The sequence below is a fragment of the Conger conger genome, chromosome 14 (assembly GCF_963514075.1).
Source record: "Conger conger chromosome 14, fConCon1.1, whole genome shotgun sequence".
NCBI classification, from domain to species: domain Eukaryota; kingdom Metazoa; phylum Chordata; class Actinopteri; order Anguilliformes; family Congridae; genus Conger; species Conger conger.
In genome coordinates, this window is record NC_083773.1 from 7,471,833 (window position 1) to 7,483,521 (window position 11,689).

Here is an 11,689-nt window from a genome sequence, read left to right on the forward strand (position 1 = left end):
GGTACCGCTCCGCCTCCCGCACTAGCTCCGGTTCCTTCCCCACCAGAGAGGTGACGTTCCACGTCCCCAGAACCAGTCTGCGACGCCGAGGATCAGCACGCCCGGATCCCCGCCTTTGCCTACTGCCCGTTGGGCAAAGCACCCGACTCCGATGCCGACCCCTGCAGGTGGTGAGCCCACAGGGCGGCAACCCCACGTGACCAGTTCGGGCTGTGCCCGGCCGGGCCCCATGGGATAAGGCCCGGCCACCAGACGCTCGCCGACGAGCTCCCCTCCCGGGTCTGGCTCCAGCAGGGGGCCCCGGTTTCCCTTTTCCGGGCGAGGTAACTGGGTCTTTGTGTGGCCGTGTCATGGGAGTCTTTGAATCGCTCTTAGTCCGGCCCCTCCCCCGGGACCAATTTGCCTTGGGAGACCCTACTGGGGGCTAACAGTGCCCCCGACAACCTAGCTCCCAGGATCACCGGGACACACAATAATTGTGGAACCTGTTTTTCTGGGACATAAATGTTTAACTTTGGTTTATTCCATTGAATCTTTAATAAAGCCCAATACTCTACATATGTTGGAAAATAAAGCTTATGTCAATAACTGTATTATTTCTTTGTGCATATTTATCAAGGGTCCAGTAATTCCGGAGCCCACTGTAGGTTTGTCTGTCAATGAATGCTTAGCCTCTCATTTTTTATCCCATTTTCCTGCAGAAGTATCCAGCTCTGATCTGCATTTCAGTTGGAGGCTTAATGTTACTCATCACAAACCTTCAGGTTTGTCCCCATTCTCAATGAATCATATGCAAGACAAGACTTACAAGGGAAAATAAAATATTTAGGGGAAATATTATCATCACCAAAGAATGTCCTATGGCTTGGAATAGAAACCAGAGGGCTCAACCAATCACCAGGTACTAGTGATGGGCAGTCTGGTTCGAGTCAACTAAATGAAAATGAGCTCGGTTTGGGTTGAATTACGTTGAGTAACAAAACTATAGTGAACGAGCAGCGAAGCCTCCTATGTTGTTCGTATTGATGTTCATATCAAAATAGCATTGCACTATCCTGTTTGATTTCAATTCGGTTAGCTATTAAATGTTGTTTTATCGTTGCAAATGTATCAATCCTATGTTAAACACGCACCTTATGTGATGAATGTCGAGGATGTAAAAGATGTTTTATTCCAGTGTTTGAACATGACACATCTGAACTTGAAGTTTAGCTATTTTTTAAGTTTGTTATATTGTACTGCATTATATGTGTTACTTTTTCTGAACCGATATCTGGATGTCAGAGTTAAATGACTTGAATGGTCTTCTGACCACCAGTAGAGTTGTGACGCTTGTGTAGCATCTGTATCCGACAAACCACCTTGTACTTTTCTCTCAAATTCACTAAAAGCCTGCACTCTGACATATCAGAAAATATTTTAAAATGTGAATAATTCTGATCCAGATTAAACATTTTGAAATACTGGTGTATCAGATCACTCGATTAACCACAGCAATCAATGGCTTCTCGAGCCCCACCTAGATGCATGAACTGAAAATACAGCATACAATCGTGGGCTCACTGTGGAGTTGTGGTTGTGCATTTTTGACTCTTTCAACAGGCGGGGAGCCTCTTTGACACCCCACCATCATCACCTTGTATAATGGAGCCTGCGATTCCTCTGTCATCATCTTCCTCATCATCAAGGTAACAGGCATTAAATAGAAAATGAAAAATGTGTGCTGGGAATGCACTGCTCGAGCAGCTTCTAGCGTAACAGCACCAACTTGTAGAAAATCAGAGCATGTGCAGTTCATGCAATAAAGGTAATGCCAATATTACAGCCAATAATAATGTTAATAAATATAATGATGGCGAGTCATTCTGTTCCAAGCACCAACAATGCTGAAAAATAAGGGAATAATATGGTTTGCTCCAAGGTAATATCGCTGCACTTAATCTTGCAACTTTTTCAGAACTTGTACATTGAAAGACACATTTTAAAAGAAAGTAAAGGCACAGATAGAATTACCATGTGTCTTGTTTTGAAATGTCTGTATTTGTCTGATATTACATTTTGTCTCAAGATCTGAAACCATTCAGTGTGACAAGTATGCAATTATAAAGCAAATAAGAAAGGAGACTAATATATTTTCATGGCACTGTACATATACAGTACTGTGCAGAAGTATTAGGCACCCTAGACATTATTATATATACGTTTATTGTGTATGTGTTTGTATAAACACATTACATTACATTACATTAATGGCATTTGGCAGATGCTCTTATCCAGAGCGACGTACAGCTGATTAGACTAAGTAGGAGACAATCCTCACCTGGAGCAATGCAGGGTTAAGGGCCTTGCTCAAGGGCCCAACGGCTGTGCGGATCTTATTGTGGCTACACCGGGATTAGAACCACCGACCTTGGGTGTCCACTATGCTACAGGCCGCCCCCTATTACATAAAAACTTGATCAAGGCTGTCTGAGATCAGAAGCAAGGCGCCAACCAAAGTCTGCAGAAGAACATGCTTGGAACAACCTCCCTGCTGAAGTGATGCAGTTTTAATGCCGAAGGGTGGTCACAAAAAATATTGATTTGATTCAGTTTTTAACTATTCTGCCAAATTACTAAAATACAATGTAGAATGCATAGTACGTTAATTTAGGACCTTTCATTGAATTATTTTTTATTAATATTATTATTTAGATATTTTTGAAAGAATCATATCTGTACAGAATGTTATACAGGTGCCCAAGACTTCTGCACAGTACTGTACATTTCATTATGTCAATACAACCTCGCTTAGAATATTACGTTTTATAATGCACTAGGAATTCCTTAGCACAACAATTAGCTTGTGCACTGTTCATGGTTTCCAACCTAACTTTCCTTACGGTGGTTTTGCTTCTTGTCCTTAAAAGGCTAGAATATGTTTTATTAACAAAATAACATTTTGTATTAATGCAAGGAATGTATTGTGTGATCTTTTGTAATGTAATGTAATGTAAAAAGTAAAAGCAACCATTGGTTGGGCCGAAGTGGCATTTGGTGAGGCAACCAATGTTTGTTTTTCAGTTAAAAAGATATATTCAAATATGTAATACAAATAGCCTCTGTCCCATGTATGAGACCAACTACGAGTTCAACGCAGTTGGTATTAACTGGCCTAAAGTGTGCCAAGACAAAATCTGCATGATTTTATGCATTGCACTGCTGCTACACAATTGGCTGCTTATATCATTGCATTAATAAGTAGGTGTACAGGTGATCCTAATAAAGTCCTTAGTGAGTGTATATGGTCCAAGAGACTTGATCTTTGTGAGGAGAGAAATCTACAAACCTTGGTCCTATTTTCCTAGGACAGTCAAAAGTTATGGGTGTTTCATTACTGAATATTGAACTATCGCTGTTGTGCCACCAAGTGGCCAATCTGTGCCAATAGTGATTATGATGACCCTCTCCATCTGTGGTTACAGGTGGCATCTGAAAGAGGAATCTCTCTGCACCACTCTTTTTTCTTCTTGTCGGCATGCAGCATAATCCACCTCATGAGAACCTTCATCCTCATGCCAAAGAGGCACATCCCCTACCCCCTCCCTGAGGGCTACACTTGGGTATGAACCAGCTGCCCTTGGATCCCCATGGGGGACATTTTGTTGAAGTCTCTACCACTATTCCAGAACAGAGAATACAGAACATCATGCACTATAGGGCTTGAGCTTGGAGGCGAGGGGAGGAAGGATGTGATTTCTGAAGGAGGGAGCACACAGCAGCTGGCCCCACAGACTTAGCATTTTATTCATGTTGAGCTGGAACCCTATTGTGCTTGTTCTGATTTTAATTAGGGGTCCGAGCATGAAGTGATGAAACAAGGGTGATGTGAAGCACGTTCTTTGTGCCGGGTGTCGATGCATATAGCTAGGTCCACTAGCCCATCCAAATCCGGAGGCAGATCACACATGGTAACTTGTCCTGAATAAGGTCAGAAAGACCATGCAAAAACGTGTCGTACAGAGCGTCCCTGTTAGAACCAGAAGAGTCCGCCAGGGTCCGAAACGTAATGAAGAAGTCCGAGGCACTGTGTCAGTCCTGCCTAAGCCCCAGAACCTGGCGTGTGGCTTTACATTTTGTATCAAAAAATCAGTTTTAATACAAAAATACGCTTTTCTGATCATGAGTCCGGACAAAAGATCTGCTGATGTTTTGTATTTGGAGAGATTTGGGGATACTTGAGGACATCTGGGTGCAGTTTGACATCAAGTTTGTGCACAAATATTAAGTAGTTCCGGCTTGGGCCTTGTTTGTAAAGAAGCCACCTACAGTACCGTATATACTGTATTATAATGGAATATACTTACATAGGAATCTTACAGCATGTGGGCCTTTGCTTGAAACCCAGCTCTTGCCTCTGCCACAGGAGAGATGGAGGAGGAGAGTAACCTGCGCTCTGTGGTGCTCTCCCTCTTCCTCACTGCCCTGCAGTGCCTCTTATTCTCCATCTGTGCCACCATACCTGTGCTCCCGCTGCAGTACCTGACTTTTGTCCTGCAACTGGTCAACCGCGCCTTCTTATTTGGAGGGAATGTAGCCTTCATCAGCATTGTGTGAGTGAGCATGATGTGATTTATTTTCACATTCACTCATTTAACCAGAGGAAAATGTTCAGTGTCACACTCCAGAACTGCTTATATAGAATGGGCCTGATCTATCAATATTTTTGTAAATTTCTGTGTAAATATATGTGTGATCGGAACCGAATGGACAAATTCCGCCAGATTTCAGAAGCACGCATATAGACACAGGTTTTTTTTGTATCCACGTGTTTATGTTGATACATACCAATGAATCGTGAGCAAAAAGTGTGTGCACCAAATTTGTAATTAGCATAAATTGACGCCCCTAAAATAACGGCATTCAATTTCTGGCAATTTAAAGAGATGGCAGAGAAAAGATTATCTTTTTTTTTTAATCATTATAAAATCATTATATCTTTGTAACATCTTGTCTTTGCAAACATTAAAATGTGTTTAGTTAACAGTTTGCCCTGATTGTTTGTTGTTTATTCTGTAAAAGAATTGGACGAATGAAAGCTGATTGTCCTGGTGGAGAAACATAAAGAGATGTACCAAACTCATTCTTTTTGATTTAGAGAGGCAAAATCATTTTAGTAAGGTAAATTAATATCATTATTATTCATATCATATAGAAACATAAAATCGGTGATGTTTCACTCTTTGGAGAGTTTCTTTGGTGAGGCTCACAAGTTGTTTCTGACTATAGATATTATAAAAATAGTTCTTACTGCCCAGACACCTCCTTTTGAGTTTATGCAACACACTGGAGCCAGAACTCAGAAGATCCACACACCGTTCCTGTCCAATTCCAGAGCATGTTCTGGTGCTTTCCGTCCTCAGCTTCTTGGACTAGAACAGGACAGTGAAAACATCGCTGTTGCCCTCCTGGGTAATTCCAGACAGCAATGTCTCTCTTATGATTTTATAACTTTGCCACTCTAATGCCAAACCATTTTTTTTTTACTGGAACATGAATTGAACAGTTTTCCAACAACTGCAGTATCTTCCCTGGCCCTGACATTGCACTGCTTACTCCCGACACTGCATGGCTCTGCACCTCTATTTACTCAATTAAATTAAGGTAAGTGAACAGATTAATCAATAATATTACGTTATACCAATTTAATCAATAATATGAACTTATATTTATTCAATAATAAGCATGTAGGACGCTGCACCACGTTTTACACCGCCTGCCTTTGTTTTATTCCAGTCCTGCATGGCACATACCTAGTTTATGTTGCCTATGTAAACAAAAGTAGGTGGGATACGTTTAGATGTTAGTTTGGCACATTGAAATTGGTTACTTATCAGAAGCTCTGATGGCAATGGTGACGGCGCCCCAAATAGTATATTTTTCGATGTTGTCTTTTTACAGCAGGTTCTGTGGGTCTTAGCTATAGCTCTTCTATTTCTCCATGAGGACGATCAGTTTTTCCTTGTCCATTTTTTAACAGAATAAACAACTCCTAAATACATATTAATATACAGTACTGTGCAGAAGTCTTAGGCACCCTAGACTTTATTATATATATGTTTATTTTTTTGTGTATGTTAGTATAAAGAAACACATTTGAGATTACCAAATATTCATTTTCCAAAAGATTTTACAGAGACATTTTTGTATTGAATTAAAAAAGTAACATATTACTGGAAGCAATTCCCTACTGTAACATGCTTACAGTATCCAAGTTCTCCAACATGCTTGGAACAATCTCCCTGCTGATTGTCTTATAGAACTGCAGGACAGCGTTGTCTATCTCAGAGAATTGATGCAGTTTTAACGCCATGGGTGGTCACAAAAAATATTGATTTGATTTAGTTTTTAACTGCCAAATTACTAAAATGTAATGTAAAATGTATCGTCGGTTTATTTATTGTGTTATTTTTGAAAGAATCTTATCTGTACAGAATGTTATACAGGTGCCGAAGACTTTTGCACAGTACTGTACTATCAGATAACTTGCCACAGTTCTTCTGCAGGCTCTTTCACTCCCTTTTAGCTGTCCGGGTAATCCCAGCCTCGATCAAGTTTTTATCAGGATGGTGGTCGATTGCTTAATATGTTACATTAATTTATTTAAAGAAATACATACAAAAATGAATGTTTGGAAATCTCAAATTTGCTCTTTTCAACTGACACACTAATTGCTGTATATTACTGTATATTTTTATGTTTGTGTGGCATGAGGGTAACCAGGAATGGTGTGCTAGTATACCAGTGATAAAAGCACTGAGTAATGAATCAACAATAAGCAGCCAATTATTCCACCCTGGGAATTTCACCCAGGGAAATAAACCTCAGAGATCAACCGACCTACGTGCTCTTAAGTCACATGCAGTGCAGGAAACCACCACCAGGTGCCTAGCCTCCTCAGGGGCACACAGTCATTGCTAAAGAAAAAGGGGGGAAATAATGAGCGGAGAACCAAGCACACAAGGGCAAAAATCTAAATGTACCAGTTGGTACCATGTGCCAAAGGGAAACTTAACCATACACAGAAATAAAAACAATTAATCAATACTAATTAGTTTGCTATAAGTAAACCATGTACACAGACAACGCCCAAAAAGGGACAATATTAAAGAAGCAATACCAAACCATAAGAACCAGAAATAATAAAACACATACACTTATTTCCCATTGGAACCAAAACAAAAAAATAAAAGATTGAGACAAAACCATTCAAACTAGAAACAAAACAGCAGCCTTCCCACTCATCATTGACTGACAAGCAATATATATGTGGCCTCGAGCTCCCTGCAAGATAAGGTGACAAGATTACAACCCGAAAGTGTACAGCCTAAGAACATTTCTGACGTGGCTATGTTTACATACCAGCAGTGGGATTGCGCAAATAAAACTATGTGCTGGCTAGTGATGCTAAGGGAGGATGTTGGGCCACGTGAGGTAAAAACAAAAAATTTCACCACAATCATTGCAAAGATAACATCCGAACGGACTGGATTACTAAACTAAAATGAAGCCGACCTGAACTATCGGTGTCAAGCAACACGGACAAGAACCGCAGCTTCCCAGGACAAGCTCTCGAGCAGCAGAAGTCAGGTGGCAAACAGGGAGGCACTTGCAAGGCATACGTTCAGGTGAGGTTTGCGTGGGACTTTTATAAACAAAATACTAAAACGTGGCAATCTCGTATGCTAATTCGGCTACCGAAGCCGAAGCAGTGCAGAGGGAGAAAAAGGGGAGGGCCAGGGTGAGAGAGTTCAAGTGGACGGCAGAGAGAACAACAGGGAAAGAGGCAACCTCTACCCTGCTACAATCGCAAAGACAATATGTTACAAAGTAGCTGTAGCACACAGTCATATAATGATTTTTGGTCTGTTATTTGTTCTGTCGACCCTGGTGTTGCTCCTGCAATTCCCCTGCATCATCCTGGTGAATGAGGTGTTGGATGGAGACCCCTTATATGTGAGTACCTCACCACTGTGCTCCACACCCAGAATCCAGTCACAGCATGTATATTTATATCCCAAACCCCAAATCCCAAAATAGCAAAATACAGTACTGTGCAGAAGTCTTTGGCACCTTAGACTTTATTATACGTATGTTTATTTTTTTGTGTGTGCTTGTATAAAAGAACACATTTGAGATTTCCAAATATTCATTTTCCAAAATATTTAATTTTACAGAGACATTTTTGTATTTAATTTTAAAAAGTGACATATTACTGGAAGCAATTGACTACTTTTTACATAAAAACGGCTGTCTGAGATCAGAAGCAAGGAGCCAATCAAGGTCTGCAGAAGAACTGTGGCAAGTTCTCCAACATGCTTGGAGCAACCTCCCTGCTGATTGTCTCATAGAACTGCAGGACAGTGTTGGCTATCTCAGAGAAGAGATGCAGTTTTAACGCCGAAGGGTGGTCACAAAAAATATTGATTTGATTCAGTTTTTTACTGTTCTGCCAAATTACTAAAATGTAATGTAAAATGTATACTCGGTTTATTTAGGACCTTTCATTGAATTATTTTTGAAAGAATCTTATCTGTACAGAATGTTATACAGGTGACTAAGACTTTTGCACAGTACTGTATATTACATCCTAAGTTGCCATACAGGAGGGCACTATATTGCTGCCTTGGTAACATGATCTATTATCACATACGACAGTCTCCACCGACTCGGGCAAGGTAATTCAGACCTAATGGTGAGATAAACAAAGCCGACACAACCTCCAACTCGACTGACGATGCCAGAATACAATGAACGAGGTGAGCAAGCAATAGGTACACCATGGCGACTACCAAACTTTTTCATTTTTATTTTTTGTCTTTTATTGTCTTTCGGCACTTGTGCTTAACTTAAGTCAAGCACTTAAGTTAATACTTCCAACATATAATAAATAACAAATCTGCGGATTGTTGGACTGTGGACCTCCAGCACTGGAGTTTGACTGCTTTAAAGGTACAGTACTCCTAATGGTCAAGAGAGGAATTGCAGCAACAAACAACCTCAAACCACAACACTGTTCCCACAGTCTTTGAATATAACGCGTAATATTTTTTTTTTTACATTTGACATTTTAGTCATTTGGCAGATGCTTTTAATCCAAAGCGACTTACAAGTGCATAGGTTCTTCCACAAGCTAAAGCATCAAAAATATAAAGTGTTATTATACAGTTCCATGCTCTTGTGCACTGTTTTGGAAAGCTCACAGTGACAAACGCGACAGAGCCTGCCGTCTTTTCGTAGTGTTCTATTAAGAAAATTTTCGCCAAACAGGTGACAGGCAGGTCTAATGAGATGATGAAGGGGCCCCAAACTGTTTTAAAGAATGAGGTTTGGTGCCGGAGTGTAATTTGTTCCATGGATACGTGTTCTTTGAGGAGGTTTAACCATTGTGTGATGTTTAATGCATTTCGAGTTTGCCAGTTTAGCAGGATGGTTTTCTTGGTGACAGATAAGGAGCTGAATATCGGTTTTCAGTTTTGGATTGAAGAAAGCAGTCTGTATATGTTTGCAATATTTAAGTTGTTGTTGTTGTTAATGGAGGCCTTGATGATAACATATTGCCCTTCAGGATCAGAGATGGTAGTGTTATGGATTAATGGAACTTTTTTGTTAATTAAAACTGACACACCTCTTTTCTTAGAATTGTAAGTTGATGAGTATACTTGATGAAATTGTGGGTTTTTCAATTTCTGTTTTCAGATTCTCTTAAGTGAGTTTTTTGTATTAGGCATATGTCTGCTTGTAATTTGATCAGGTGATTTATAATTTTTGTCCTCTTTGACTGCGACTACCGAACTTAGAGAGGAGAACCGAACACCTAGTTAGGGAATGGGACAATTGTGACTCAAAAAACATATGCCAGTGAGAACTTAACTTCTAGCTCCCCTAGTGGTGACAGAGCTATTAATACGAGGCGAGCAGGGAAGAGGTACTGCAGTGAATAAGGGCGGCATTTTTTTGGGGGGTTCAGGCTTGGCTATTCCTATCAGGTTTATGTGACAGTGTCTCTGAAAAAACCTTTCAAGTAAAATTGACACATTGAATGTACTGGGTGGAGCAGGTACACAGTATATATATATATTTGTATATTTATATATATATATAATCTGAAGAAATATGTAATTTTTGAGGTTGTACCAGGTTTGCTTCTGTTCAATTAGATATTAACTCTAAAAGGCTTTTTGACCTGGGGTGCCCAAATCTTTGCACACTACTGCATGTTATCTGCAAGTAAAGAAAAGCGCTTATTATTTATATTGCCTTGCACTGTGGGGTATTTTGACCGTCTTTCATTTAAAAATATTATAATGCTCTTAATTACACTTTAATTTTGCACTTGAATGCATTCAGTGTTAAACACTGTTGCACCTTATTTCCTTTTAGGTCTCTCCTTTAATTTCATCGCAGAATAAAAATATCCACATCTGAACGTATAGGCAAATTCATACATTTCAAAGATAATACATATTATTTTGTTTGTGTTATGCCATGGGTATGGTGTATAGTGAAATCAGTATAATTATTTACCATATCTTTGGAGTCGGTTTTCTCGAAACCTTATTTTGGATGATATTACAGAACCAATCATTTTTGTTATAAGCTTTAGAGGCAGATACAGCATTACAAATCTCATTATTAGATCCTGAAATTTCATCATTTTTATTCATGAAAAATCTGTGTTGATAAATGCAAACATGTCTTATTTACAATCTGAAAGAAAGTATGCAAATGAGCTAATTTACATATTTTGTAGGAATTGATTATCTGGAAGATATAATGCAAAGATGCATTTTCGGTGCAACAGGCTAATCAGTGTGTACCAACTGCATTGCAATTGTGACAAGATCAAGCCAAAATGTGACCAGCAGACATGGTATCAGAGATATCATGTTATGTTGAACCGTTGGTACATTCTTCAATTATCGTTCTAGATCTGTAACTGTTCCTCGTCACACGTGCAGAGAATGCTAATATTGCAAACACTCTTGATTCATTTCAGTGGTAGTGTACATTCTTTGAAAGAAGTAGTGTCTTCTTTTCTGATAATATTGCTGGGAAACATGCCTGTGTATGTCATTGTCCAAAGTCAAGGGTCTAATTTGTGTGACAATGCAGAATGATGAAGCTAATCGTAGATAGTTTTGTCAGTGTCAGTAGTTAAGGAAATAGCATAGATGAGTGAACAACACCAAAGACAATTAAAATGCCATAAAACACAAAAGAGGATCTCTAGAGATACAGACCAACAGAAAGGTCACCAGGTTATCAAAGTTGGATTGATTTTTGGAATTTTTGGAAGTTGGAAGTTTTTTGAAAAGAGCGAAATTCAAGGTGGTAACAGGTGGACCTGCTATAGCTAGATGGCTAGGAAACTCCAATAGTCCAGTGGTCCAGTCGGGAAATCTGTCTGATGTGGTGACCAGCTCTCCAGTAACAGACTTAGGAACCCCAAGACGAGAGATGACCACAGCCGGTCCAATCAGCTACAATGTACACAGGGAGAGCTTCTCCAAGAGAACTCTGAAACTAGAGAACTAAAGCCACTTCATGATACTTCTGTCTTTATTGACAATCATTGGTCACCCCCATTAGAATGCACCCAGCAGTTACCATCCTCCACGCTGGCAAGCATCTCTAAGCCTAGCATCCT